The sequence below is a fragment of the Fukomys damarensis genome, unplaced genomic scaffold, assembly GCF_012274545.1.
Source record: "Fukomys damarensis isolate Sample0158 unplaced genomic scaffold, DMR_v1.0_HiC HiC_scaffold_36, whole genome shotgun sequence".
In the NCBI taxonomy this organism is placed as follows: Eukaryota; Metazoa; Chordata; class Mammalia; order Rodentia; family Bathyergidae; genus Fukomys; species Fukomys damarensis.
Window position 1 is genome coordinate 35,228,684 of NW_022900948.1, and position 27,739 is coordinate 35,256,422.

General features: G+C 40.7%; 2 long non-coding RNA genes across 3 annotated transcripts; one reads left to right on the plus strand and one right to left on the minus strand.

The window, feature by feature from the left end:
* LOC117284356 lies at window positions 1–27,594 on the plus strand. Its single transcript, XR_004515445.1, has 3 exons — window positions 1–73; window positions 25,773–25,919; window positions 27,433–27,594. It is a non-coding gene; the product is annotated as an uncharacterized LOC117284356 (long non-coding RNA).
* LOC104847500 lies at window positions 17,285–25,407 on the minus strand. Of its 2 annotated transcripts, none has more exons than XR_776168.1 (3): window positions 25,293–25,407; window positions 19,327–19,445; window positions 17,285–17,510 (listed from the first exon to the last, which is right to left on the minus strand). It is a non-coding gene; the product is annotated as an uncharacterized LOC104847500 (long non-coding RNA). The 2 variants fall into 2 exon arrangements; XR_002024683.1 differs by lacking the exon at window positions 25,293–25,407 and adding an exon at window positions 20,376–20,402.
* Window positions 27,595–27,739: the final 145 nt, after the last annotated feature.

The following is a 27,739-nucleotide window of genomic DNA, read 5'->3' on the forward strand; positions in this document are numbered from 1 at the left end:
AATATTCTGTGATGTGGATGAACCCCAACTGCTTTGAAAAGCAAGGAGAAAATCTCCAGCCCTGGGATGTCAGGTCAGAAATCTTCCCCAAATTCTCATAACTGGTGTTTGTCAGAACCAAATCTGATCTGCATGTAGCTCTGCCTTTGTCTGAAACTCACATGTTCTCTGTGTTATCGTATAATAGAAACAATTACTTTGTAGTGTTTGGTAGACTCTCTGAAAATTTGTGACCCCTCTTAACTGAATCCCACTGGAGTGTGGCTGGAGCCAGGTCACTCGGGGAGCACTGAGCACTGAGGCCTCCATAAGCACCTGCCCATGACAGGCTGCATCTAATGGGCTCTTGCTCGGCAGAGGGGCACTCGGCACTCTGGCTGATGGGAATGGCCCCTCAGGCCAAACAAAAGATGATTTTCATGGACTGCTAACATTTGGGAGCATGAGAGAAAGAAATCTGGATGGAGCAAGGAAGAGCTATTAATTATAATCTTAGCTCAGGCCTAAGAGTGAGAAGTACTGCTTCAGAAAATCACTTGTCTCAGAGCAAAGGAAAGTGCTGTCAGCCATTCTGTGTCCATTTCAAGGACCCACAAGAGCATTACAAGGCTGCATGAACACATACACACAAAATGAACACACCCACCCACACAAACACACACATACACACACACACACACACACACACACGAATATATGTGCAAATGCACTTGTTTGCCAAGTACTAATTATATTCCAGGCATGGCATGCAGTGCTTGCCCACATTAATTAATGTCAGTTCATTCCTACAATAGCTCATTATTGTTATTTCTTAATTACTATTTGTCCCTTATCAATGGATTAAAGATATAGAGTCCTCTCCAGTGCGCCCTCCACTTGTTATTTCCAGACTCTTTTCTGACTTTTAGCAAGTGTATGAAAAAGGGCAAGTTACTTAGAAAAGATACTATTTTGCATTGACATCTTTTCCCCACTGTGATCTCAGGACAGGAGCCAACATTCATTACTTGGGCCTTGGAGGGGAATTATATGGCATCAGCTATCCCAGATGGCTATAGGAAAGGGAGAAGTGGCCTTTTTAATTGTGAAGATGAAGGGAAGAGCTTCACAGGATTAAACAACATTGAGCTTCACCTGCCCAGAGAGGAGATGCAGTTGGGTGTCAGACTCTGGGCTGGTGAGCACCGAGCACCCTGAGTGGGGAAATGAAGATGACCTGCACATCTCTGTCCCGCCAGGCAGACTCCTCTGTAAGGCACCTCAGAGCCCTTTGGGGCAGCTATGCCTTGCAGAGGGGATGCCAGGATCAACAGCTCTAGCCAAAGGACCGATCACACATGGGGGCTATTATGGCTTGTATTTAGATGTCCCCCTAAAGCCTCAGGTGATAATAGGTGCGGCTTTTTCAGAGGTAGCTGGATCTAGAATGCGTGACGCTAGAATGGATTCATGGTACAATGCTAGGCTCAAGGGCACCAGGATTAAGGCTGTGAGTGCTGCCTGCCCTAGGTAGTCTGAGTAAGATAAAAGGGGCAGAAAGGCCCTGTTAAGGGCCCTTATTACCTTTGCTGTCTTCTGCACACGATGAACTGTTTCTCCCCTGAGACGCCCCTCTGCCATGTGCCACTCTGCTTTGAACTCAGCTAGCTATGGAATGAAACCTTCACAAACTGTGAAGTAAACCAACTTTCCCCCTTCAACTTGGGTGTCAGGTATTGTGTCTCAACAACTAGAGAAAAGTAACTGAGACAGGGACATTGCACACACTGCAATAAATTAAGAACCACTACTCTCCTCTTATTCCTAAAACTTACTCCACCTCCAAGGCCAAAAGAGGCAATAGCGGAAGAGAGAAGCTTGCACATGTTGTAACCACTTCAATAGACTGTTAGGGAAAAGGAGAGGAACAAACTAAAGGTGTGCACTCAATAGGACAGGTTTATTTTAGAACAATTCTGAGAGAGAACACCCTGGAAGTTAGACCTAAACAGTTACTCTCGTACCGGCTATGAGTTCTTTTACAAGGTCATAAAGGGCCAAAGTTCAGTGAAAGGGAGTGGGGTCTACCTGCCAAAGAGAAAGTCTAGGTGGAGTGGCTGCCCCAGAAAGAGGCTTTGGAAGGCAGAGGATACAGTGATTATCAATAGCAGGGTGAATACTGGAGAGTTACAGGGTGCATCTGTGCTTACTGGGCTTTATGAACCCATGCGTATACATCCTTAGCAGATGCAAAAGCATCATGGGGGTGGTAGAGTGGCCACATCATTCATAACACCACTAAAACCCTTACACACAAGTGCACAGTCATATACACTTAAGTTACGCACTCTTTTTTGTTTTAGTGGCTGCATGTGTATGAATAGGTTTGTGCATGTGCACCTAGCACCTGTGTGCAGGAGCTGGAGGTGCTGTGGGGCCATCTGAATGCTTCCCTTAGAGAAGCATATGGAAGTAATGGACTTCTTAGAGGCCCAAATTAACCTTATCGAGTAGAGGAAAAAGGGAGAGCCTCCCAGATTAAAGGCCAGAGTGTCTTTTGCCACATGTAACATCAAGGCCAGGCTCAGAGCACAGGCAGGCTGGGCAGTGGCCTGCTTGGCATGTTGAAAATCTCCCCTCCAACCCAGAATCTTCCTTCGGCAGTTCAGCACCTTGAATCTTCTCTCAGTCTTCCGGTTGAGACATAGTGCTTATGTCCAGAGAATGGTGGGAGGGGAAAGATTTATGTACTGAGTCTTTATCTACATAATGAAACGGCCTTGAGATGAAGCTGAATCTTGCTTGAACTAATGACTTTCTGAGTGATTTTGGTAAGCTATGGTACCTCTTTGGGCTTTCACCTTCTCTTACATGAAGTGGTTTTCACGGTTCTCGTTTGTTTTTGTTGTTGACGTCTTACACTATAGTACTGAATTACATGCACTATTGACACTTCACATCTGAGAGCAGAGTGGATTAAAAGGAGAAGAAGGTAAAGTGGATGTCTCAATGCCATCATTGGCACCACTGTCAGCAGCAGCAGTCCTTCACATCCTATGTAAAATGTGGCTGGAGATGGACTGCCTTTGTGATTGAGGATCATGGAAGAGGAGTAGCAGAATGGATGTGTTTGGATGTGGAAGAGGGAGTGGAGAACTGCCGAGAGAGGGAATTTTCATCAGCAAAAGCAGAGCTGAGTAGAGTCATGAGTCAATGACCACAGAAGAGTAAAGCCTCACACATGTGTGGATGGGAAGGTAAATGGACTGGAACTCTGTGGTAGTAGTAGCCTCTTCAAGATTGATTGTAGAAGCGAGGCTACAGAAATCAGCCAAATGTCACCTGTCACTAGGACTGCCCCTTCTGCTTCCAGCAGAATCATTCAGTCCTGAAACCTCAGAGCTCAGACCTCAACCTTGTGCAAACCCAACCCTCTCATGGTCTAGAAGCGAGTGATACAGTTCACAAGAGGAAGGAGGAAGCTTCTCTAAGGTCATACAGCTCTAGAGTTGGAATCAGAACTCGGGTCACTGGATTTCCATTCCACAGTACACTCCAATGTCACACTGTCACAAATCAAATTCCAGGGCAAGCTTGCTTGTGACAGAGAGGCTCACCACCCAGCTCCTTTGCAGCTTGCCCTCATCCTGCTCCCTCTCCTAGTTAACTGGAATCCACAGGGATCTTAGCAACGCTTCTCTTCCTCAATTTATAAATCGGGTGCTTGACGTCGATTGTTTCTAAGGTCCCTTTAGCTTTGATGATCTGTGCTCTCCAGTGGGTGCACCATGAAGGCTGTCAGATGTCCGAGTAGGAGGAGGACACAACAATGACAGGTGGTGTCCCTGACTCTGGAGGGGGACTTGGCAGAGCTGCCTTCCTGGATGGGGAACAAGGAACTAGCAGGAGGATCTACCCACTTTGGACAAAAATCTGATTCACCAAGAGGAGGAAGGAAAGAGGGCCCATGAGTGAGTAGCAAAAGACTCCACAAAAGATGTTTGTTGTCTCCTAAGTCCTGGGTCCCCAAGCCTACTCCGTGCACAGAATACAAAAGGATTACTCAGGCAAATCCAAAAACTTTCATTTACAATATTCTTATTGAAATTAAAGGAGAGCACTACTTTTTGAGATAAAAATAGTCCAGGATTATTCAGCAACTTTTAATGACTCAGTTCTCCATGGCAAAGTCAGAGGGATCTTCCTAAAATAAAAACTGGGCCGTGGTAAGTTCTTGCTTAGAGTATTTCAGGGATTGTGTGGAAGGGTTATGGAATCCTTGGTGTGGTCTCCAGGCTCTGGAGATGGATGTCTCCTCTTCCCACCTTTCTGGCCCCCTCCCAGCTTCTCCTCTGCCATTACTACCTTATTTCATTCCCAGTAGTCTCTGCTTTCTCAAAGGAACCAGCTGGTACCCTCTTCCCTGCTTTATGTGTTTGCTGTTCCTGCAAGCATGGAACCATGAGGAATGCTGTCCTCTTCAGTTCTCTTCAACCTACTTTTGATCTTCTTCAATGCGATTGTGCCACTTGATCAGAAAGGCCCTTCATCCTCTCCCCATCATGACTCCCCTGTGATACCCTTGATCAGAATCACATCATCCTTTCCCTCTCAGCAAGTAATTATATCATGTTATATATTTGTTTGAGCTCATGCATCACTCCCCTTATTATTGCCAAGCCTTGTAAGACCAAGAATCATATTTATTGTTTATATCCTGGGAACGTTTATACTAATACACTGCTAGGAAGATAGAGAATGCTGGGTGAAAGATTTTACTTTGGAAAAAATAAATGCACAGTCCACGAGTGTGCACATCAGGAAGAAGTGTCAGAGAGTGTGAAAGGCCAGGGTTCTTTCAAAAGTGCCTTCAGGGGCACTTGTGCATTTACATAAATCAGTGCTCAGTGCCCCCACTCTCATGATAGCTACTTCAATACCATAAAATGTCCAGGCTGGCAGAATGATGGAATGACCTCTAACCTAGTCGTACTTTTTTGGTGGGGGAGGGAGCCTATTTCCCAGCCAAAGCTTTCCCCCAAACCTCTAAATATATAAATCACATGAAATCAAAGGTTTCTAACCAATGTAGGCACTGTAGGATGGGAAAAGGGATGCTTAGAACCCTGACCTCCCTTACTGGTTCATCCGGGGTGGGCAGTGGGAGTGGCTCATTTTGAATGTAGGCAATAGGGAACTAATACAACCAGTGAACAACAAAAATAATGATAATAATAAAAGCAACTAAAATTTGTTCTATTTTTTATTAGGTAATTCTAGATAATGCCATTCTTCTTGGTCAGGATGGCAGCCCCTTCATACAGACAATATTCACACGCTGCAGATCCCCATGGTTTTCTTCTATGAAGCTCTGACTAAAACCCCTCATTAAAGAAAGGACTGACTTGGTCAGACTGTGGCAGTGCCTATGTGGGTAAGCTCAGAATGAGGGCACAGAGAAGGAGGGGACCATGAGCTCTGAGGGCCATAGTGGCTCCTGTGGGTTTTCCTAGAAGCTGTGTCATTCCAAGGCAGGAATGCGTGTGGTATCAGGATATCTTTGACTACAAGTTTCGAGCGTATCTCTTTCCACGTGGGGAATGAATGTTTTAAATGCTGAGATCCACATGAATCCCATGATTATGTAATGGAAACTAAAAGGAACCACGCAAAGCTCCACCTTTCTCTTGGAACTTGATAATCCAGTGAGAGAGTTGAAATTGGGATTGATGGTGCTTCCCACCCAGCACCAAAAGTAACATATTTACAAATTACTACTGAAAAGTAAAATCCATGCTATCAGAGCTAGGTATGAGGTGACAGCTTTTCTTCCTCACAATTTGCATAAGTTCACTTGGAGCAGAACTAACTTCCTTTTTTTTCTGATTAAGGACTGAGCCCACTCAGCCTATGGCCAGCAGAAACATACAATGCATAGCCATCTTACTGATTCATTTCTGCTTTCCTGCACCTTGAGAGAGGTAGAGACGCTAAATGGCATTGACGACATGACTACCAACTACCCGGCACTGTTAAGACACTTCCCAAAAATCATCTCATTTAATCCCTGCAGGAGTTCTTCAAGATAGTACCACTTCTCAGATTGGAAAACTGATGCTCAGAAATAAGGTAACTCCTCCAAGGTTAAACAGCTTAGGGAGAATAGAGCAAATATTAAAATCAGGTCTGGAAGGATCTGAGGATTTTATTATTTCTTCTATGCCACTGCTGCTCTTTTCATTAATTTATTCATTATTTAAATAACCTCGGGCTGTCGGGCACATTATGTCCATTTTAGAGAAGGAAACAAAAGCTGCAAAGACATGACTCTTATCCATTTTCACATAATAGTTTTGAGAGTGCAGCTGAGCCTAAGAGAATCAGAGTCCATTGTGAGAAGGCCATGGTACATGGGAGGATCTTAAATCCTTTGTATTTCTCTAGCATCCTTTTGGAGAAAGGTAGAGAAAGGATTGTGGAGGCTGAACAATTTTTCTAAGCCCATGTAGTAAAATATTTCTCTATCTTGCATCTATAGGGCTTTTGAAAACCTCTTTCAAGGTCAAAGTTTTCAGATACAAAAACCTTCTTCTGAATCATTTGTGTCATCCGCTGTCTAGTGCAGTGGAATTTTCCATTGACTGAGCAAAGCTGACTTCTGAGTGACAACATCCTCCCACCTAGAACCTGGATTAGGCTCAGGATTCATGTTCCAGGTGCTGCCGCGAAATTCATGAGCCCCCCTTGTATGGGGGCTGGACTGTCATGCCTTGTGTAGGTTGCTGCCCATGCTGAAGCAAATGTCTATGAACCAAAGGGTGCATTCTGCTCTAATAGTAGAAAGTACTACACCGAAAAACCCACTTCATCCTTCAGGGCCTTTCTAGGCAGCAGTGTTCCAGCCCTAGAGCACATTAGTCATGGTGGTGACTATTGTTGACTTAGAGCAATGCAGGACATAGCACAGAATATCAGAAGGGGAAGTCCTGGGAACTGTGTCTGCTGGCCCTGATGTTTTCTGGATGAGGAAACTGAAGCCCACAAGGTAGTTGTGACTCCTGGAGCTGGGAGGCCCTCCCTGAATCTCATATAGGTGGATGTGTTATAAGAAAGCTGGCTCGGCTCCTCCACATCACATGCACTTGCCAACTGGCCATTGCAATCAGTTATTCATCCTTACAAGGGCTAATGTGTAGAGAGTGCCTATGAAGGCCAAAACTGTCCTGGGTACTTAGATACAAAGGCCAGACAGTCTGCTCTTGTGGATTCTGAAAGTATACACTCTCCTCTCCGATCTCACCTCCTTGGTGAAGCTGTCTCTGGCCACCTCAGGCATAAATAGTCCATCTTCCCATGATACTCACAGCATACAAGACAAAGCACTTTGTGATACTGGGCAGATGCTTCTTAAATTATTTAATTTGTCATCAGCAATCTATAAACACCATTACCCACCTGCCAGGTCTCGGTTGGTATTTATTCTGCAATGATGAGGATTAAGGTTCTCATCATATGTGTTTTATTTCTCAAATACAGCTTAAGCATTTTGACAATGATTGGGACCTGTATGTCATAGGTCCACACATGTTGGGCAAGCACTGTGCAGTTTTAGGGATTGATGTTGCATAATCTGATCTGAGATTTGATGGAGATTCCAAAGTCAGATCTGCAGGGACAAATGGAAAGAAGAGGCACTGAAAGAAGGAAAAGTGGAGAGAAGCTTCAGCAATGGTCTAGACAAGAAGTGATATCCAATTCACCCCCAGGAACACAAAGTATTCTTTACCTGGCCTAAGAATTCTTTGCACAAGTGAGTTTCTGCATACCCTGTCACTTCCTTTTCTATTGCTTCTTTCAGTATTTACTGTACTCCAGATAGATTGGCCTCCACACTTATCCTGGAATGCCTCAACCAGGTCTAAATCTCAAGACATTTGCCCTTACTTTTCTTTCTGCCAAAATACAGATACTCTTCAATCTATTATAGGGTTATAGCCTAATAAACTCACCATAGGTTGAAAATATCATAAGTCAAAAATATATTTAACGTGCATGCTAGCTTCCCAAACACCATAACATGTCAAAGCAGCACATGGATAAGTAACAATTGTTTACCCTCACGATAGCATGGCTGACCGTAAGTTGGGCTCCCTGCTGTTGTCCAGCATCATAAGAGTGTATCTATTACATATTTCTGTCATGAGAATAGGTCCAAATTCAAAGCTCAAAGTATGGTTTCTACTGAAAGCTTATCATTTTTGCACCATTATAAAGCCTTCAAATGCTAAGTCAAACCATTATAAGTTGGATGTGGTCTGTAATGTTCTCCTGGTCATCTACATGGCCTTCACTTCTTATTTCACTCAGACATTACTGTGATGTCATCAATTTATTTAAAATGATCTACAGTCATTTTATTTTATTTTTTAATATTATTTTGGTACCAGGGATTGAACTTGGGTCCTTGCATTTGCAAGGAAGGCGGTGGCACCACTGAGCTAAATCCCCAGCCCTACAGTCATTTTAAAATCCCCTTATTCTGGTTTATTTTTATTCACAAAACTTATATTATCGGTCATTGTCACTTTTGTGCTTGAGCACAAACAAAAAGTGATTTCTAAATGTGAGATTCTTTCAAAGTAATCTGTATCAGGTCTACACAAGTGTATTTTCTGAGAACTCGCAGATCAAGGCAAGAGCTTTGAGTGGTAAAGATATCCCCTGAAGATCAGAGCTCTTTGGGGAAAGAGAGCGGATTAGAGACAAAGACCACATCAAGATACCAAGCAATTGGGCCAGGGATTTAGTTCAGTGGTTCTGCAGCCTGCCTTGCAAGCGCAAGGACCCAAGTTTGATCCCCTGTACCAAAAAAAGAAAAAAAATACAGAAAGATCCCAAGCACTTACTACTCCACTGGCACAGAGTAGGCTCTCAATAAACCCATTATAAATTACCTAACAAATGACATATTTTGAAGATTTCTCTTCAACATATTCTTAAATATTGTAAGGTACAAGATGGAAAGCAGGGCAAAATACCTGCTGAGAGCCCAGAGCTGAGCTGGGAGCAGAGAGGAGGAGGAGGAAGCAAGCACACACCTTTATTTATGAAGCCCCATGTAGACCATTTTCCTCTCGGCAATGAGTAGTGCGCATATTATGTGGTGTTACAAATGCTGGAACAACAATATCTCATATTTATGGAGTGAGTGGCTGCCTCTGAGGGGCTCAGACCATTTTATGGACGTGATCTCATTCATGCTGTCTCAGGTCTACTATTCAATTACAGAATGGTTCATTGTTCCAAATGATGCAAACTATTTCTTTTAGATGCACTCTTAGAATTATCCATTCTCCTGTTACAAGTTCAAAGATTTACAAATCACCATGAAATGGCTCCAGAATTGCTACCGTAAGAAAGAAGGTGGAGGAAATGGAATGTTTCTGAATTTATAATTTATGAACTCTTCAGATACTAGGGAGTCATTCTTTATATACTCATTTTGAAAATGAGGGAGAATATACTCTGTGACTTAGTTGCAGCAATATAATGAGATAATAAAGGTAGGAAAAAAATAATATCCTCCACAACATTAGGTAGGGCTATAAAAATAAGAGCTAACCAGTGTGACTAAGATACAGGAAAATATTTGCCAGAATAGACACGAAAGCAAAAGGTGATGTGGACATATTCCTAAGGGTTATAAGAATTGGTTTCTTCATTTTCTCTCCTATGTAATAGTTTGTATCTTAAATAAGCTCTTTACTTCTCTAGGTCTTGGTTGTCTTATCTGACAATGAGAGTAGCCAGAGTAGATGTTTTCCAAGCTCCTCTTTCCACCAAGATCTCGCATATCCAGGGCTCTACATTGATCACAGCACACCTGCCGCTGCTACTGTCTAATAGTTACATGGCCCATAGTAGGTACTTACTAAGTGTTGAGTAGGTAGCGATTTCTAGTTTACGGGGCTTTGCAAATAGATTTATTGAACATTATTTCAGTGTCTTCTATTTTAGGGGCACATCATGGGGCACAGAAAATTTGAAAATATAATCATTAAAATATGAAGGAAGTCAAAATGATTGATTCTGGGTCAAAAATACTTCCTGGAAGAGATGACACGATCTGTGCTGAAATCAATAATTAGTACAGCTCACTGAACGGACTCAGAAGGGAAACGACAGGAAAATAAATAGCATCACAATCAAAAGGAAGAACATATTAAAAGACACAGAGATGCAAGGAAGAATAAGAAAATGTGAACGAGTGTGCTGATTGATCAGCAGGAAGCCAGCCTGGGAAAGTAGATGTTAGCCACACCACCGAGAAACTTGAAACCTGTCTATCATTCCCGTGCTTTGTCTGCCAAGCAACAGGTGGTGATGAAGGATTTATAGTATCAGATGATTATATCTGATTTGCAAAAAGAACGTTATAAATTACCATATACTTCACTCTAAGAAGAGTAGACTGCTTGTTGTTCTTATTGCATAAATAGACAAGTAGAGATTCAATAAGAAAAGATCTACGTGTAGAACAAAATGGCCCTTAGATTCTTTTAATAAAAGTTCACTGAGATATGCTCTCACCTACCTGTTTAACCTAACTTTTTTCTCTTCTTCTACACAATACCTGGGTCAGTAAGACTTTTCACCTATCCTGTGAACACACAATTACACATACCTGGTCTTACACTGGTATTGCTCCTTTGATCTTGGAATGTGATACTCCTGCCTCCTTCAGTTTAAATCTTACAAATATTTCAACTCAGGCTCCATCTGAGTTGGGAAGCCTTTGTGGTCACTCCAGTTTCCACAGCCCTCTCAGAAAGATGACAGTATTTATGCTGTACACCACATATCCTAATAGTCTTTGTCTACTCATCTTATTCAGCAACTCAAATAGTACAGCTTCCACTTCCCTAGTAGCATGCCAATCAGGGGCAACAAGTCTAAGCAAAAGATCCTCACATTTCTTTGGTCTGGTTTGAAGAGACCTATGGTCTAAAGGTTTTCTTTCCTTCAAAATTCTTGTTGAAATCTAATTCTGAAAGCAAAAGTATTAAAAGAGTAGGCCACTAGAAGGTCATTTGGTCCCTGGGATTAGTGCCCTTAACAAAGAGGTCTCAGAAAACTTATGCACCCTGCTCACCCTCTAATCCTTCTGTTCCCAGCTTGAACATCATGTTTTCACCGTTATATGAGCTACTGGAGAGCTTGGCTCCCCGTCCACTCTCACCACCCTGTACTATTCCTTTCAAACATTATCCGCACTTGTCAAACAAGAGCAAAACCAAGCCAGAAAGACTATTAGTTTCTCTCTGTTTCTTTGTTTTAATCCACTCAGTCTAATATAACAAAGTACCTTAGAGTGTGTAGTTTATAAAGAAGAAAAATATGTTGCTCACAGCTCTGGGTGCTGGGAAGCCAAGATCAAGATGCAGTGTCTGATGAAGGTTTTCTCTCTTATTTGTAGCTGGTGCTTTCTAGCTGTGTCCTTCATCAGATCAGAAGGGTAAGAGGGTGAATGAAAAGCATTAAGTAGGTGGAGAGAACAAGAGACAAAGGGAGAAGAGCAGCCTGGACTGAGGGACCTCTTTCCTAGGCTGAAGACCACAAAGGAAGAATGATGTATTGGAGACAGAGAGGAGGCAGTGTTAGTTGGTCAGGACACACACAGGCAACCAAAATATGTTGACTCTGTTTAAATTTAAGCCAAACTATTAGAAAAATATCAGTAAGTTCATAGTCTCATGAGGAAGGCTTAGAAAACAAAAAGAGAGCACACAACCCAAACACATCCTGATAGGAATCTTCTGAGGCTATTGATGGCTCCATTGCCTCGACATTGGGTTCCACAGCCAGCACCATCCAGACCCCCAGACACCCAGCTTCTGGCTTCACTTCTGGCTCCTTTGTCACTAGTACCCTGGGAAACAGGCAAAAGTCACTGCTGCCTCTATTATACATTTTTGCCCATCTTTCTTTTCCCTCTAGTTCCAGATAGACACTTCTGATTGGCCATACACTACCTTCTTCACTGGGTAGTTGGGAAAGCCTGTATCTCGCTCTTTCAGATTCTGAGTGGAAAGTGGACTGCTGCTTATAGAGATTCATAAGGAGGAAAATTCCTGAGAGAAAGAGGACTCAGACCCAGGGCACATGACAGCTGGCTGAAGGACAAAACTGCCCTCGAAATTCTCTAATTCTCTTAGCTGTGTTCATCTCACCCACCTCACTGACTTAGGATCTCCTCTAGGGAAGTGTCTGTGCTTTCTTCCTCCCTCATAAGCTCAACCATGACTGATAGTGCTGGCCACATACTCCCCGCTCAATAAATTCTTGTTGACTTCAGTCTTGTTCATTCTGCAAAGGTTTGTTCACTTGGCCTAAACTGGGGAATGATTTTAACTGGGGCCTGGAGTAAGGAACATCTGGAGATAATCATGTCATCTGGCCATGCAGAACCTCTGGGCATCGGAAAGCTTTCTCAGATATGAGCAGATATGAAATGGAAACCACTACCTGATACATCTCTATCATTTCTCAGGGTACTCCCTTTAGGGTAGTAGAGGAGTTCATGTCTTAAAAGTGCATTTGATCAGTCCATTATTCGGTAATGCTTATTTACATGGAAAAAGCTTAAAAAGAAAAAGTATGCGTAGTCAAGCGCAAGGTCTTGCAGCAAGAAGTTTCTTCTCTTGTTTTCTTTTGCAGTGCTTTGGGGGAAGGGAACAAGGTTAGGAGCCAAATCTGTGAACCTGAGACCTAGCTCTGGAATCCTTAGACATGAAACCTTTATCTCTTCCCATTATCTTGTTAACTATCAGATTCTCTGCTGATAAAATGGGCATGATGCTTTATTGGGGTGCAAACATCTGCTTTCTCTGCTTGTTCAGCATCCTTCTGTCTTTTTCTGGAAATAGTCCATGCCTTTTCTAGAATAATGATTCTCATACTGAAGCATATGTCAGAATTATGGTAAGGGCTTGTTAAAACAGATTCCTGAAACCTCCTCCCAGGGTTTCTTATGTTGCTCTGAGATGGGACTTGAGAATTTGAAGTGTTTCTAGCTGGTATTTCCCATAGGGGTTCTGAAGTTGGTGGTCTGGGGACCCCACTTTGAGATTTGCAGCATTAGAAATCTATTCCTCTCTTATTCTCAGTGCATGAGGTTCAGAGGCTAATTTCAGACCTTGGCTTCAAGAGTGGGAATAGGATAAGGGCCCAGTTCATTAGTTTGTTTCCATCATTTGGACATGGAGTACAACTGGGGAGGGCCAGGGACCCACATCCGGCCACTAGAATTCACTTCAAAAAGCTCTAACTGGAGCATGGCCCCCTGTGTGAGTTGCTCAGCAGGTAGAATGGAAGCCTGAAGCCGCTGTGAGCCATCCTGCCTTTCCTCTCGATCACGGCAACAAAGGAAGTCAGTGCTGGAACTTGCAGGGCTTTCCCAAATTGTTCCTGATATCTATTACTCATCCTTGGAGCACGCTCCATGGTACTACGCTTCCCCTTGGCTTGAGCGACTTGAGCTTCTGCCGTTCACAATGAAATAATCTTAAATAATAGGTACACTTCATAACCATGCTGTCCGAGTTTAGTCTTTCTTTTTTTTTTTTTTTTTTTTTTTTTTTTTTTTTTTTTTTTTTTTTTTTTTTTTTTTTAGAGACTGATCTGGAACTCACTATGTAGCCCAGGCTGGTCTCCAACTCACAGCGATCCTCCTGCCTCAGCCTCCCGAGTGCTGGGATTACAGGAGGCTAGTCTTTATTTTTTTAACCTTAAGAGAAGTTACAATTTTAAAACAATAAACAAGGTTGGGTGTGGTAATCAGAACACTTGGGAGGCTGAAGCAGGAGGATCGCTGTGAGTTCGAGGTCAGCCTGACTAGCAAGTAAGGCCATTTGAGAATAGTACAATAAGAATAACCATGATAACTGGAAAAAGGAAGTGAGTAACTTTTGCCATCTATTTAATGAACACCAGTTTCTCTGTTTAATTACTCACATGTATTATCTAACTTAATCCACACGAGGACCCTTGGAGGCAAAGAGAAGCATAATCTCACTGACCAATGAAGATACTGAATGTCAGAGATTATAAGGAACTTGTCAAGGTCACACAACAAGTTAAAAGAGGGAAGAAAAAAATCCGAAATACTTAAAAAAAAAATAACTCAAATGTTCTGACTTCAGAAGCTGGACTCTGTCATCCTTGTGAGAGCAGGAGACGTGACCTTCCCTTTTAACTCAGAGTCCACGTCTTGTTGAGGATATGATCATGACGTTTGGTTCAGAGCAAAAATGTAAAACAAGAAAATGTAAACACAGTTTAACTATGTCTCAGAGGACCGAAAATGCCTCCAGCTGATTTCAAGCTGGGAGAACAGTGTTTCTGGCTTTCTCCGAGGGCCTAGAGGCAATGCTCTGTGTCCAGTTGATCACCTCTGCCTGCCTGTCCATGGGCCTGGCCCAGGGTACCCACAACAGGATGTTTTAACTCCAGCTAATGCTCAAACTGTCCTCTGTCCTCATTATTGTGGTGCAAAGCCCACATTTCCAGCCCACTTGCCTACTCAGACTCTCCAGGAAGCCCGCTCCAAGGACCTGTACCTAAAACAGAGTTGTTTCTGTATGCTCCAGACAATGCCAACTAAATATCTCATAGCTTACCAATTTCCCCACCTCTAAAATATATACTTGGATGAGTTGATTATATAAAAGCATTGATTTCTCTTGATTTTGATGGGCTTTTTCAGGGTGTCCCGTGGCTCTTTTTCACCTCACCGCAACTGCTCTACGCTTTGATTTCCATTCCTTTGTATTTGTTACAAGGTAAAATGTCACACTGGTGTGCTCTTGTGTACACAGTGCAGGTGCTGGAATTTGATCTGGCATCATCTGATCAATCAATCTTTATTGCCTGCTAGAATCCTTGCACGAACTTGCTAACCTGAACCCTGTCTTCACTCTCATCTCATGCACCCAAAACAAGTTTCTCCTGGTTGCATTCTCTTCTCTCCAAAACACACAGATTCTGATAGCACATAAGCTAAAGACCTGCAATGCTGCAACCACTTTGGTGTGACATAGAAACGCTTTCTTCGATTCTTGCTCAGTACAGTTCCAGCTTTTCTTGCTGTAGCCCTATGCTAACTATGCCACGTAGAGCCTCAACTAGCCTATATTTGTCCTATCCTAACTAAACCTCTGCTACTTGGATTCAATCTCCTCACCTCTGCTGAGAAGTGTTCCCTGACTGTACTGATCACCATGCTCACCCAAACATCATCCATTTTTCAAGTTCCAGCAAAAAATCTTCCTCCTCCATGATGCATCTTCAGATCCTCTTGGCTGAAGATAATATCTGCCTCCTCTGGTCTTCCATAGTTCTTTTATTGCTCCTATCTCATAGCTCCTAGCCCTGTGTCTATTATAGTCTTTTATAGATAGAAATCTTATCTCCCCTACTAGTCTATGAAATCTTGAGAAAACCATCCTGGTGTCATTTATCAATGCATTACACGTTGGACATGGTTTTGTACCCTACACATATTGAAAACTCATGTATCTAATAAATAAATAAACCTGGGAGATCTGGAATAGGACCCTTCCCCAAAATGTTCCTCTTATTAGCCTGTTATATTGATGGAACTCCCGCGGTGCAAAATTGGTTACCCTGTGCTAGCACCAACTGTTCATGGTGAGGGAATTTCATTATACTTAATAACAAATATCTCCATTCTTCCTGGTCAGCTGGAGACCTTGCCTGAAGCAGTCCCCCATAAATATAATTTTAAAAACATAATGGTGTATCTTATAAAATCCACGTTGAATTTTGAATTCTATTCCACAAGATATCAATATTTAATTTAATGTAAATTGAACCACCCAAAATTCAAATAAAATTAAACCCCCAGCATCTGTCTGCACCAGACATATCCTGTGACCCTGAATACCCTCAGAACCCCTGACTGCAAGGCACAGTATTTAAAGATTCGAGTCATTAATATATTTATGTGAATTAATGATTCAGCTCTTTCCTGGCTGAGGGCAAAGGGAAGACAATATCAGAAATGGAAGACTTCATAGAGGTCGAGTAGCACTGTGCTTCCAAAAGAGACAGAGTAACGACCTCTGGGGCACACAGAAAATGTCCTCAGCGTTTGAGAATGCGTAAGGTACCCTGAGACTCAAAGTGAAGGGAAGAGTCTGATCTGGTCAATAATACTCCAGGAGGTGGTCCAGCTTTGGCCTCTCTTCTCCTCGTAGAAGTTGGAGGCAGGATTCAAAGAGGTCCTCAATTCACTTTCTTATTGGAAGCTGAGCTAGCTTATCCAGAGCCCAGGGGCTGTCAGCACTTGATTGTTAATGAACGTGTTTCCTGTAGATAATTATAGGAAAGGGAATATTGACAGCACTTAAAATATTTCTTTCTTTTTAATTCATTAATTATATTGCAATTATCCCATGCTCAGGAGCTGTTCAGGAGGCTGGATTCCAGCTATTCCTATGAGACTCCATGGGCAGAAATGAGGGCTGAGGGTTTGGGGAGAGAGAATATGAAGAGAAAAGCTCAGAAAAGGTTAACTTTGCAGACACAAGAAGCTAATTGGAAACCTCTTAAACAAAATCCAGGTTAATAAGAGTTGAAAGGAACAACACATCCCTTTTAATAATAATTATTACAGTTATGATTTTCTTCCATCTACATCAAAATTACTTGCATTTTGAAGGAAATGCATCGTAAGTTACGTGACTGCTCCTGAAAACACCTGGCCTTGAAGTTGAATCACAGCATTCACAGCCTTGGAGAGTTAGGCCAGATCTTACAGATGCCTTCAGAACAATTGGGGCACAGTTGTGAATACTGCATCCTGCTCTGTCACATTCTAGAACTGTCATTTCGTTCTTTTCTCAATTCACTGTGTTAACCATAAGATTTGTATGTAAACTGGATCCATAATGTCTTATTGGACTCTGACTGTATGCCAGAAGTATGAGACTAAGAGTGCTACAGATCAGGTCTCTTCTCTAATAGAATTTCCCATGTGAAACATAATAAATTAAATATACAATCAAGATGTGGATAGTGGAGAGTTACAAGGACCATGGTAGTTGGTAATGTAGTCATGAGGATGGGTGTTCAGAAGGCTTTCTGGTAGCGTATGTACCACAAGAATAGGGTCTCTCCAAACCCCCATGTTTTCAGACTTCACTTTTGCAGCTTCCAGAAATTCTAAGATGGTTCTTTTCCAGTAATGCCATTTCCAAAACCTTGATGGTGACAGTGGGGGGGGGGTGGAAGTTGTCCTCACATACAGTGGGGACCACAGTTCTTCAGTTGGCTCACTGATCTTCCACTCCCTGTTCTCCTTTTATTATTCACAGAATCCTTCCGGTTCCAGTGGCAAACTGCTAACCTGCATGCCACTCCTTAATGGTGTCACCTCCGACAGCAAAGCACAGCATTAAAGGTCCTGAGTCAATGTGTTTGTGCCAATTAGCAATTTAACTCTTTTCTAGCTGAGGGAAAAAGGAAGATAATATTACAGACTGGAAACTTAATAGGTGCCAATGAGCATTGCATTTTTTTTAAAGAAATGTCTAAAACAAATCTAGAGAAGACAAGAAGTGTCCATGGCATCTGAAAATAGTTGAACAGATACTTGAGACTGAAGGTATTGTTTCTCTCTGGCTCTCTCTCTTATGGCAATTACCTCACGTTACCTGATGGCAGATGATAGGCCCTGCTGATTAAAAATATATCAATGCAATTGTCTTAGTCAAGGTCCCAAATCCTAAAAAGTCTGATCAATGTAGCAAAGACTTACAGCTGATTTACAGCTGGCCACAGGTGAGGAAACCAATGAAACTACACAACTAAGCTGAGCCTAAATTGATAACTTGAAAAGTCCTAAGTTATATAAATGGCTATTGTTTAAGCCATTTGTTTTCTTTTTTTGTTTCAGGGATAGAACTCAGGTCCCTGCACTTGCAAGGCAGGAGGCGGAACCACTCACCTAAATCCCCAGCCCCATTTTTAAGCCATTTGATGGGATGGTTTGTTATGCAGCAATAGCTAACTGATACAGCATTAGTTCAATTCAATCAAAGTGTTTTGATTTTTTATCATGTTTCTAGTCACTGTAGGTATAGCAATAAATAAGATGCAACCCTTGTTTGTAGGTATACCTACACTATAGGTATAATAATAAGAAACTTTCAAGCCAATGCCTATTAATAATTTTTTCTGTGGAAATCTAGAATGTCTACATTTGGTCCTCAGAGTTACCTGGAATCTCTCTAAAACTGTATTAAAATGCTCCATGTATATGCCTGTGTACGGTTTTGGGGAGGAAGCACCTTTGGTTTTGTATAGTGTTTTAAAAAAGTCCCAGAAGATAAGGACACTCACTGGATAATAATGTATTCCAATCCTGTTTGTAGTGGTCAACACTCACTCTACTTAGGGTACATTTTACTGCTGACTCATCCAATCAGGATGATGTCCTTGAAATAATATGCTACAAGAGGCCACTGAGGTTTATGTGTCGTATGATCAGACTGCTACACCTGCCTTTAAAAAAGCTTCTAACAGATGATGTTTTCACTTCCTTGTCATATAGAGCACAACCTCTGTATGACCCAAAGCACATCTTTTCTGAAAAATGATAGGCTTATCTTTGTCCTTCTTTTGCTTACCTACTATGAAACAGGTAAGTTTTTTCCCCAGGGCAAGAATAAAAGTCCATCATTCCCTATAGTCTTTCTCTTCTGGCAACAAATTCCTTTCACCTGAGCCAATAATACAAAAATATCTACACCACTGTTCTTCTTTGATGATTTTACTGAGATCTGTCTGAGATTAAGAGTCACACCAAACCTTGGTATGACATCTAATAGGCAGATGAATTCTCTCTTTCTCTGAATCATCAAGGTTTCCTTTAATTTAGTTTAAACAGAATAAAAAAGAGAAGCAGGGTGAAGGACAGAAATTACCCTGAGTAACTAGAAAGCCATCTCTTACAGTTCCCCCACAATATCGCTTAGCAGCTTTAACCAGAACTACCATCTCTGTGAACTTAGGTCTTATTATTTGTAAAATTGGAATCCTAACTCATTTCTTGCCCTCATCACATAGGTGACACTCAGCAGCTCAAGCAAAAATGTGTGTAGAGCACCTAAAACTTGTAAAGTGCAACCAAATATGTTTGGTCTCTTCTATCTTGTATTTCTGTGGCTCACTTGTAGTCTGGTGCCTGGTGCAATACAAGTCTGCCAAATTTTCACCTCTAGAGTTAATATATATTTAAACTATCAAATGGACAACATCACTTACAAAATCAGCCTCTCTGGGAAGCCTTCCTTGATTTTTCACTTGGTGGCTCGGGTGGTCTGGTATTGAACAGCTGCAGTCCTTTTGTTTCCCCAAATGTCATGCTAGCATTAGTTTTATTTCTGCATAGAGATGCAATAATTAAGTGGTTAACAGCGTGACTTTGGGACACAGTGCATGTCAAATCCAGTAATAACTACTTACTGGCTGTATAAAATTTTGAAAATTATTTAATATCCCTATGCCTCAGTTTCTCCCCTAGGAAAATAATAGTTTTAAGATTGTGTACAGTTTAGAGAAGATTAAATAAGTTAGGTGTGTAAAACGTTGACTATGGTTTGTAGCACTTAGTGGGATATGAAAAAATAACTAAAACATGGTACTTAATATTATTAGCTCTGTGCTATGCCAATATGGGAGCATCTTTGAAGGTAGTGGTGGTGTCAGAAGCCATAGTGGGAGGGATGTTTGCTTGCTTCCAAATCTTTAGTATGTAGTTATTGAGATTAATAAAAATATTAAAATCATGCATATATAACACAGATAAATGAATTATTTGGGGAAGAAGTCCAATTCTGAAGGGACTACATATCCTCATGAACTGGTCCTAGCTCCATCCCTAATTCCTTCTGATACCTCATAAAACACGTGGTATCTCTATAGCCTCCAATTTCCTTGTCTGTTAAATGAAAGCAGCAGACCACATAATCAGTAATGACCATTTCATCTCTAGAGATCTATAAAATGGGATTATAGGGTGAGGAGAAAATGAATTATTGTGTCCAGTGTCCAGGGATAGGATAGACAGCTTACACAAAATATCTCCTCCAACTCCCTAGTGCACCATCGAGAAAATGAGCCGATTTCCATTTCATAAAATTACAGATTGATGAGATCAGAAAGGTTAAGTAACTTGCCCAAGATTACACAGCTAGTAAGTAGTGAAATAAGAGCACTACATTTTGACTAGAGTCAGAGGTCAGTCCTGTCCACTACTCTACTGACAGAAGATGTAAAAGTGGGAGGTCAGCTATGTGTAACTCGTGCCATACCTTCTCCTGTCAACAGGCAGGAGAGGCAGTCGGCAGTGGGCAGGTATCCTTAGAGCAGATGTAGGAAGAGCTGTCATCAGGCATGCACATTTAGACACATCAGCATCTGTGTTGGTATCCAGATGGGGAGACATTAAGCAGGGAGACAGTAGCAGCTATAACATTAGCCTTGAGTTAATTGCTATTTTGTGTCCTTATGGAATGAAACATCCATTGTACATATTCATGCAGCAAATGGAATTTATAACAATTTCTTTGAGTTGGGAACCACTTGTCCCCTCCTTCCTGGAGATAATCCAATGTCTATATTTAACCCAGCAGGCTTGGTGGCATTACATTTGGGTGATTATTTATAGATACCCTCATGCACGGTCTGCTGAAAAGCCATAGGGATTCTGCAGAGGCAGGGGGAAAGAATAGCTCCAGATGTGTAACTGCACGTGAATTTAAGTCTGGTTCTTTGTGGGGTAGGAATGTCTGGAAGCTCAAAAACTCATGAGAGGTTGGCGTCTGCTTTTTATTTTTATTCCTAACTCTGAACGTGATGGGCTTTCTTTGAACATGTGGATAGCTAGACCATAAAATGTTACAGATGGAAAAAAATTAGAGTCTTAAGCCTAATCCCCAGATGGACTTTTGAATCTTCTGCACAGTGTTCACATTCAACAAATATTTATTAACTGCAACCTGGCCTTACTGCTCACCATTGGAACAAATAGTGACTAAGAAAATGCACTAAGAACTGCTGTAGGATTGCTCCTTGCAATACCAAACATGGTCTATATCCTCAAGTCCCATGTTTCAGTTGGTAGGATGATGGGTAGGTGGAGATTTATGAACTGTGCAATCAACAAGACAAATATTATAATGGAAAGAATTGCAAATTATGATGTGATTGCCTGGCACAATAAGAGCTCATTTGATGATAACCCCGATTATCATTCCCATTTTACTGATGTGCCTGAAGAGAGCTTCACAGTTGACTCTTGATTATCAAGTTGAATTTCTAAAGGCAAAGAATCTGAAAAGGACAGAACACAAGAATTAAATGATGAAATATCTTGGGGAGTAGTGAGACCAGAGACTGAACTATATCCTTCTTGTTGAAAAGTAGATTGAGAAAAGAGTAGACTGGAAAAGTGGAAAACCTCTTAGGTTTAAGATGGAGGTTCTTGAGTATTGTATTAAAAGAAATAAAGCTCTCCAGAAAGATTTAGTGAGTAAGGGACCAATGAGCTTTTTGCTTTGTCTTTTAAAATATGCAAAAACTATGTACTGTTCGTATTTTAGGATTTTTTTGGAGTAGTTGACTGTCTTGAACATTAACAAGGCAAAGGTTTTATTTCTGTATTTTAATTTTGGGTGCATTTCCCTCAACTTAAAGTACATAGACAGTAAGATTATTAATAGCCTTATGATGTAAGACAAATTATAATTAGTGTAATTACATGCTTGAATGGCCTTCTTTTATGCCATATTTTATATAGTAAATTGTGAATGTCATTTCTATTATGAAGAGCTATTTTTATTGATCACTTGCCATATGAAAGCTACTTGTCCAAAACACTTTATCAGGTTTTAGTCTTTAATTTAAAGCTAACAACAATCCTATGACATAAGTATAATTATCCCCATTTTATTTGTTTGTTTGTTTTTCATGGTACCAGGGTTCAAACTAGGGACCTTGCACTTGCAAGGCAGGCGGCGGAACCACTGAGCCAAATCCCTGGCCAACATATCCCCATTTTATAAAGGAGATAATGTTCAGAAGACCTAGTTAACTTGTCTGATGTCATGCAGCTAGCAGAGAAGAGTAAGAAGTCAAAGGAAGATAGCTCTGGTTCCAGTGGCAGGACTTGCAACCTATCCCTAGAATGTGGTACACCTCTGAGGAACACAGTGCTCTTTGTGTGGACTAGATCTGCTAGGAAAGGTGGTAGGTATTGTTCATCTGTCCTGATGTGGTCTCAGGTCTAGCATTTTTTCACTATTAGAAGAGCCTACACTCTGGACCACTGAGAGACTTAACCTTCGTAGATCATAGTCAACTCTCCTTACTGCTGCTTGGGAAACTGCAGCCATGAGTTCCCCAGCCTAGATTTTCAATATGTCAAAATTTACATGGTCACAGGAAAATATATACATAAGCCATTAGCTTGCTACCCAGGTTCATTTAAAGAACATAGAGTTCATGTATAGCACTTCCATCTCTGGCCCTTATTAATTGTTTTTTATTATTAAAATCTGGAGGTTAGGCCTATTTTTATTTGAATCCCACTTTTAACTAGATGTGTAATCTTAGAAAAATCATTAAGTTTAGTAAAACCAATAGATTTCATCATTTTGTTTTTTAAGCATTTATTCATCAATTTACATTGAAAGCATTCTACATTCTGGTGATTGACCAGGTGCCATGAAGCATGGAATCCTGAGGAAAACATAGTCTCATTCCTCAATGAATGTACAATCTGTAACAATAAACAAAATCTACCGGCATCAAAATTCCAAACAGGCAATGTCACAGTGTGACACAGATCAATTTCCCCCAGAGGGGCTTGGGCAGTGTGTGCTGGCAGTGTGGAGAGGGCAGGGGTAAGACGTTCAAAAACAATTTAGGGAAGAGGTGGAGCTTTGATACTGATGAGAAATTCTATCAATTTCATGATTCCCTAGAACTGACTTTGATGATAAACCTCCATGCATAATGGTTCTTATATTTGCAGAGATTTTTATAATCTCTTACATACCAATACATGCACATAGAAATACATAACTACATGAAATAAAAAGTGGGGAGTCCAGTCCCAATATAACTATGAACTGTGTTTAACCAAGAGTGAGTTACTATATCTTTCTGAGTATGAATTTATATATCTATAAGATGAAGGCATCAAAGTAGAAGATTTCCAAGTTTCCTCCAAGCTTAATATCATATTATGTAATTCAGTATTAGAAAAAAAAACAAAGAAAGGAAATTGCACAGTTGTACCTTTTGAGAGCAGAACTTTTTTGCTATAGTGCAAATGCACTTTCCTCTTTTCCTCCTTTGCTAAAAAAAATTTACAATTGCTAAAACATGTCCTAAATTTTTTTATTAGGCTCCAATGACAACATCACAAATGAATATCTAGTGACAGTCTTGTCAGCTATTAATAGCTCACAGTTTAAGGCAGGTGGAATTCTGGGATTTATGCAAATAAATGATAGAATTCTCTGTTATATTTTCTTGGTAAACTTCCAGTCTGCTGACTTAATAGCTATAGTGTACAAGAAAAAAAAAGAAGACATTCACATATATTATAAGAGAGATTATGAATTATTATTCTAAAAGTAGGCTTGTTGTACTCATTTGCATATAATGTTTAATTTTCCCCAAATGCTTCATTTTAATACATGCAAAAATGATAAAAAACTATCAAAATATGCTAATGAACTTTCTATTACAAATATATTGTTGTCCTTGATTCTAGAGGTTTATTATAAAAAACATTTAAAATTCTCACTAGAAAAGTGGTGATTGTTTTATAAAAATAATATTGAAGATATTCATAAACTTTTGAATTAGAGATTTTTCCAGTTAAAATTTCTTATTTAATCAATCACTGGGGCTACTGGAGCTTCGACAGCAGGAATGATTTCTTCAGTCACAGAGGTAACCAGTAACACGTGTCAATGGAGATTCCAAAATCCCTGTTATCCACTTTGGCATAATTTTACAGAGCCATATTTTCACAAACAAACACACTTAGTGTTTGTATTACAAATAAATAAAACTGTATCAAGTTTTGTTACCAATCAACTCCTTATGAGTTTCCTTGGAGACAGAAATACAGGTGAAGGTGCTCTAGACAAGAGATAGACAAGAGGGAAATGCTGGTAGACAATGAAGAAAGTAAAATTCAAACTCATACAGAGCAGTATTTAATAAACTACTGTCATTCAACTACCACCTTCATGACTTTTTCTTCATAAATTATTTATAGTATTTACTTATTTGTTTTTCTATGTCAACTCTTTTTATTTAACTAAATTCATGTTACAACAGAGTATTAAATTGTATGGCAAAGGGAAAGCCAGAAATATGTTTTAAATAAATGACAAGGAAAAAAAATGAAAACATACTAAAGCTAATGAAATTCAAACAGGATGTTGTTTCTTATCAAAGCCTCTGTGCCTGGAATCTGTTTTGCCTTTGTTACACAAAAGAGTGGAGAAGAAGTGAGGAGATTAGCAAGTTTTAGAAGTGTTAAAAATGTCATCACCCAACCAAGATATTTTTCCCCTGATATTTAAATATCATTGAAAGGGAAATGACTGTCTCACAACATGATTCAGCGTATTCAGTGTCCCATCCAGTGTAGATCATACCCTAAATAATCCCAGGTGTGCATCTTCTGCTTTGGAATAAGACACCTCTGTTAGCTAGACCTCTGAGATATTTCAGACCAGAAAACCCCACCACAGGTAAATGAAAAGAAATTTCAGCAGTCATGCAGGCCGTGTAATAAATACAGTGATACTAAATACGGAAACTGGAATCACCAGCCTGGTTTTCATCTTAGCACTTCAATGCAAAAAAAAAAAAAAAAAAAAAAAAAAAAAAGTGAACTAACTCCTCTGAGCCTCAATTTCCTTACCTGTAAAATGGTGATAACAATAAAACCTGACTCTAAGGATTGTGGTAAAATTATCTAAGAACACATGCAGCACAAATGAGAAACATCGTTGAGCACATTGTAAGTGTCAAGGTTTGCATTCATGCTATACCGAGTTCTTATAATATTCCCTAAAGGTAGACATTATGAATCTCATTTTACAGTTCAGAAAGCTGAAATGTAGGAAAGATAATGACTCTCCCAAGCCGGTAAGTGGTTGAACAGGAATTAAAGTCCATGTTTTCTTATGTCTAGTACATACCTTCCTAGTAATTATGCTTTAGACATGCAGCTACGATGGTTAGGGAGAAAGAGGAAACCATGGATAAGCAGAACACTATAAGTAAAAACAAAACAAAACAAAAAAACACTTATCTGCAAAGATCATGGTGAATTATTTACTTTGATTATTGCATCAGTCAAAGTGTTGCTTAGCAAACAACTCCAAAGCTCATTAGTTCACAATAGTAGATTTTCCCCCACTCACACTCCAGATTTTGTGTTGGGTACTTGTTAACATCGCACCCATGGGACTCTTGTATGAGCAGCCACTCAGGTCTGTTTTCCTCGAGTGGTTCACAGAAGCTCAGGGGAGCAAACCAAGCCACATGGGCACATATGACACCTAAACCTAGCCTTTCTCTGGTCGCAGAAAAGGACAAAAGTCAATCCCAAAGTGGACCACAAAATTAGATCCCTAAACTCTTGCTCAGGTCAAATTGGAGTCATCTTCTTTTCCCAGTCACTTCCTTATACCTCTGAGAGCTCTGTGAGAAGGATGCTCCTGGGTCCTCTGTTAGTTCACAAAGTACAAGAAACCCAGGGAGTGGACCTCACCCCATTCACACCTACTTGGAACCAGATGAGATGGGATCAGCAGAGCAGCATGGTAAGTGCTTACCGCATGGCTTCTGATACTTGTAGTTTATGGTTATGCAGCAATAGGTGACTGATACACCAACCAAAGTGGAGGGATATCTAGTGGCAAGTGCTATTATTCAAATTACTTGACCCAGACAATCTCATCCCTCTTCCAAAGGAAGAAAAATCACTGACTCCTGTGAGTTTCTATAAAGTGTTATAAGGTAGAGCTCAAGGTTTTACTTAGGCTTCATCTTTTGATTTTTCACTCAATTGTACATTAGAGATATTTATATGTTCCCTTTTTAAGAGAGGAAATACAGGCTTAAACAAGTAAACCATCTTCTCAAGGTTACAAGGATGGCAAATATGGAATTTAAACTCTTTATATTTCATGTTCTCTCCAACACATAAAAATACTGTTCTTTAGCAGACAGTCTAAGGTACACCTCTTGCTAGGAGCTCTTCTCCCTCTAACCAATCCACCTGGTGGAGACTAGGACAATTCTAGGACATCGCCAAAGATGGAATTGTCGAAGAAGCATCAGGGAACAAACTGAGTTTTCATATTCATCTCCAGAGAGTCATTCTCAGAGGAGGCAAGATTCCCTTCTGGTGAGAGTAACCCTGGGAAGTGTGCAAACTTCTGAGCTCAGTGCAGCCTCAGCTAATAAATCATTTGTGAGACCATAGCCTGCAATGTCAAGCTACTCCAGGCCCAGTGTTGCCATCTCCAGATAAAAAATTGCACCGTGCACTGCAGGCTGTAGACCAGGGACAGTTTGCTATCTTAAAGTACACAGACTTCAATGTCACACTTTGTTTCCACAGCTCTGTAGCAGGCTTTGGTCTGGAAAGATAAAGAGACCCCTTTTTTCCTTTGCAGAAGAGGTTTATATGCCTACTTGCTTCAAGTGGTTAGGAAGAAACATGGCCCATAGGCAGCATTCTGGAATTCATGACTCACTCCCCCATTAATAGTCTCATTTACCTCTCCCAATGACCCAGGGAAGTTGGCTTTATTATGCTTGAGCTTTTGGATGGGAAAACAAAGGCTCTGAGAGTAAAAGGGAGTGGCTCAGGGGTCTATATCTGTATCCTCAAGGAGCAGACCTGGATGTGAAATCCTGACCTCTGTAACCAGCCTCTGGGTCATTCCCAAAGACAAAAATTGCTGTGCTGCAGAGCCTTCATTGCCATTATCACGTGCCCCCCCACTTGGGGTTGAGTTTTGCCATCTCTTAATAAACCTGTGTGGAAACAAAACTTATCTGAAAGATCATTTCATGAAGCTTAGTATAGTTGTGTTGGTATTGAAGTGTTAATCACGAGAGGATGTGAAAAGCATCAACCTTCCTTAGAGGCGTATTTAGCCCAACTCACACTCTAGACATTGTGTTGGGTACATTTTAACTTCACATTCATTTTGTTCCGGGAGAAACTATAAGCAGAAAAGAGACAGACATTTCCAACCCATGTAGTCAGTTCAGAACTCTAAACTTGTGTTTTCTAATCACAGAGCAGCTTGTTTATCCTTACAGAGGCAACCAGAAGCAAAAATCACTTGAAAGAGTTGGTTCCACCTTCACAGAGCTTCACCAAGACCTCTACAGCTAGTCTCTCATCAGGTGTTCCTCGATGAAAAAGGCACGTTAGGCTTTTCTTTCTCATTTAGCAGACAAACCACCAGGCATCCAGACAGATAAAACCGTAGAGTGAAATACTCGAGAGTTGAGTGATTTTCTGCAGATCATAGAGAAGCCAATCCCCCTTCTCAAAGTAAGCTTAGAGAGTTTAATTTGTTTCTGTTCTACATGCCTTTATTACACAGAGATTATGATTAACCAC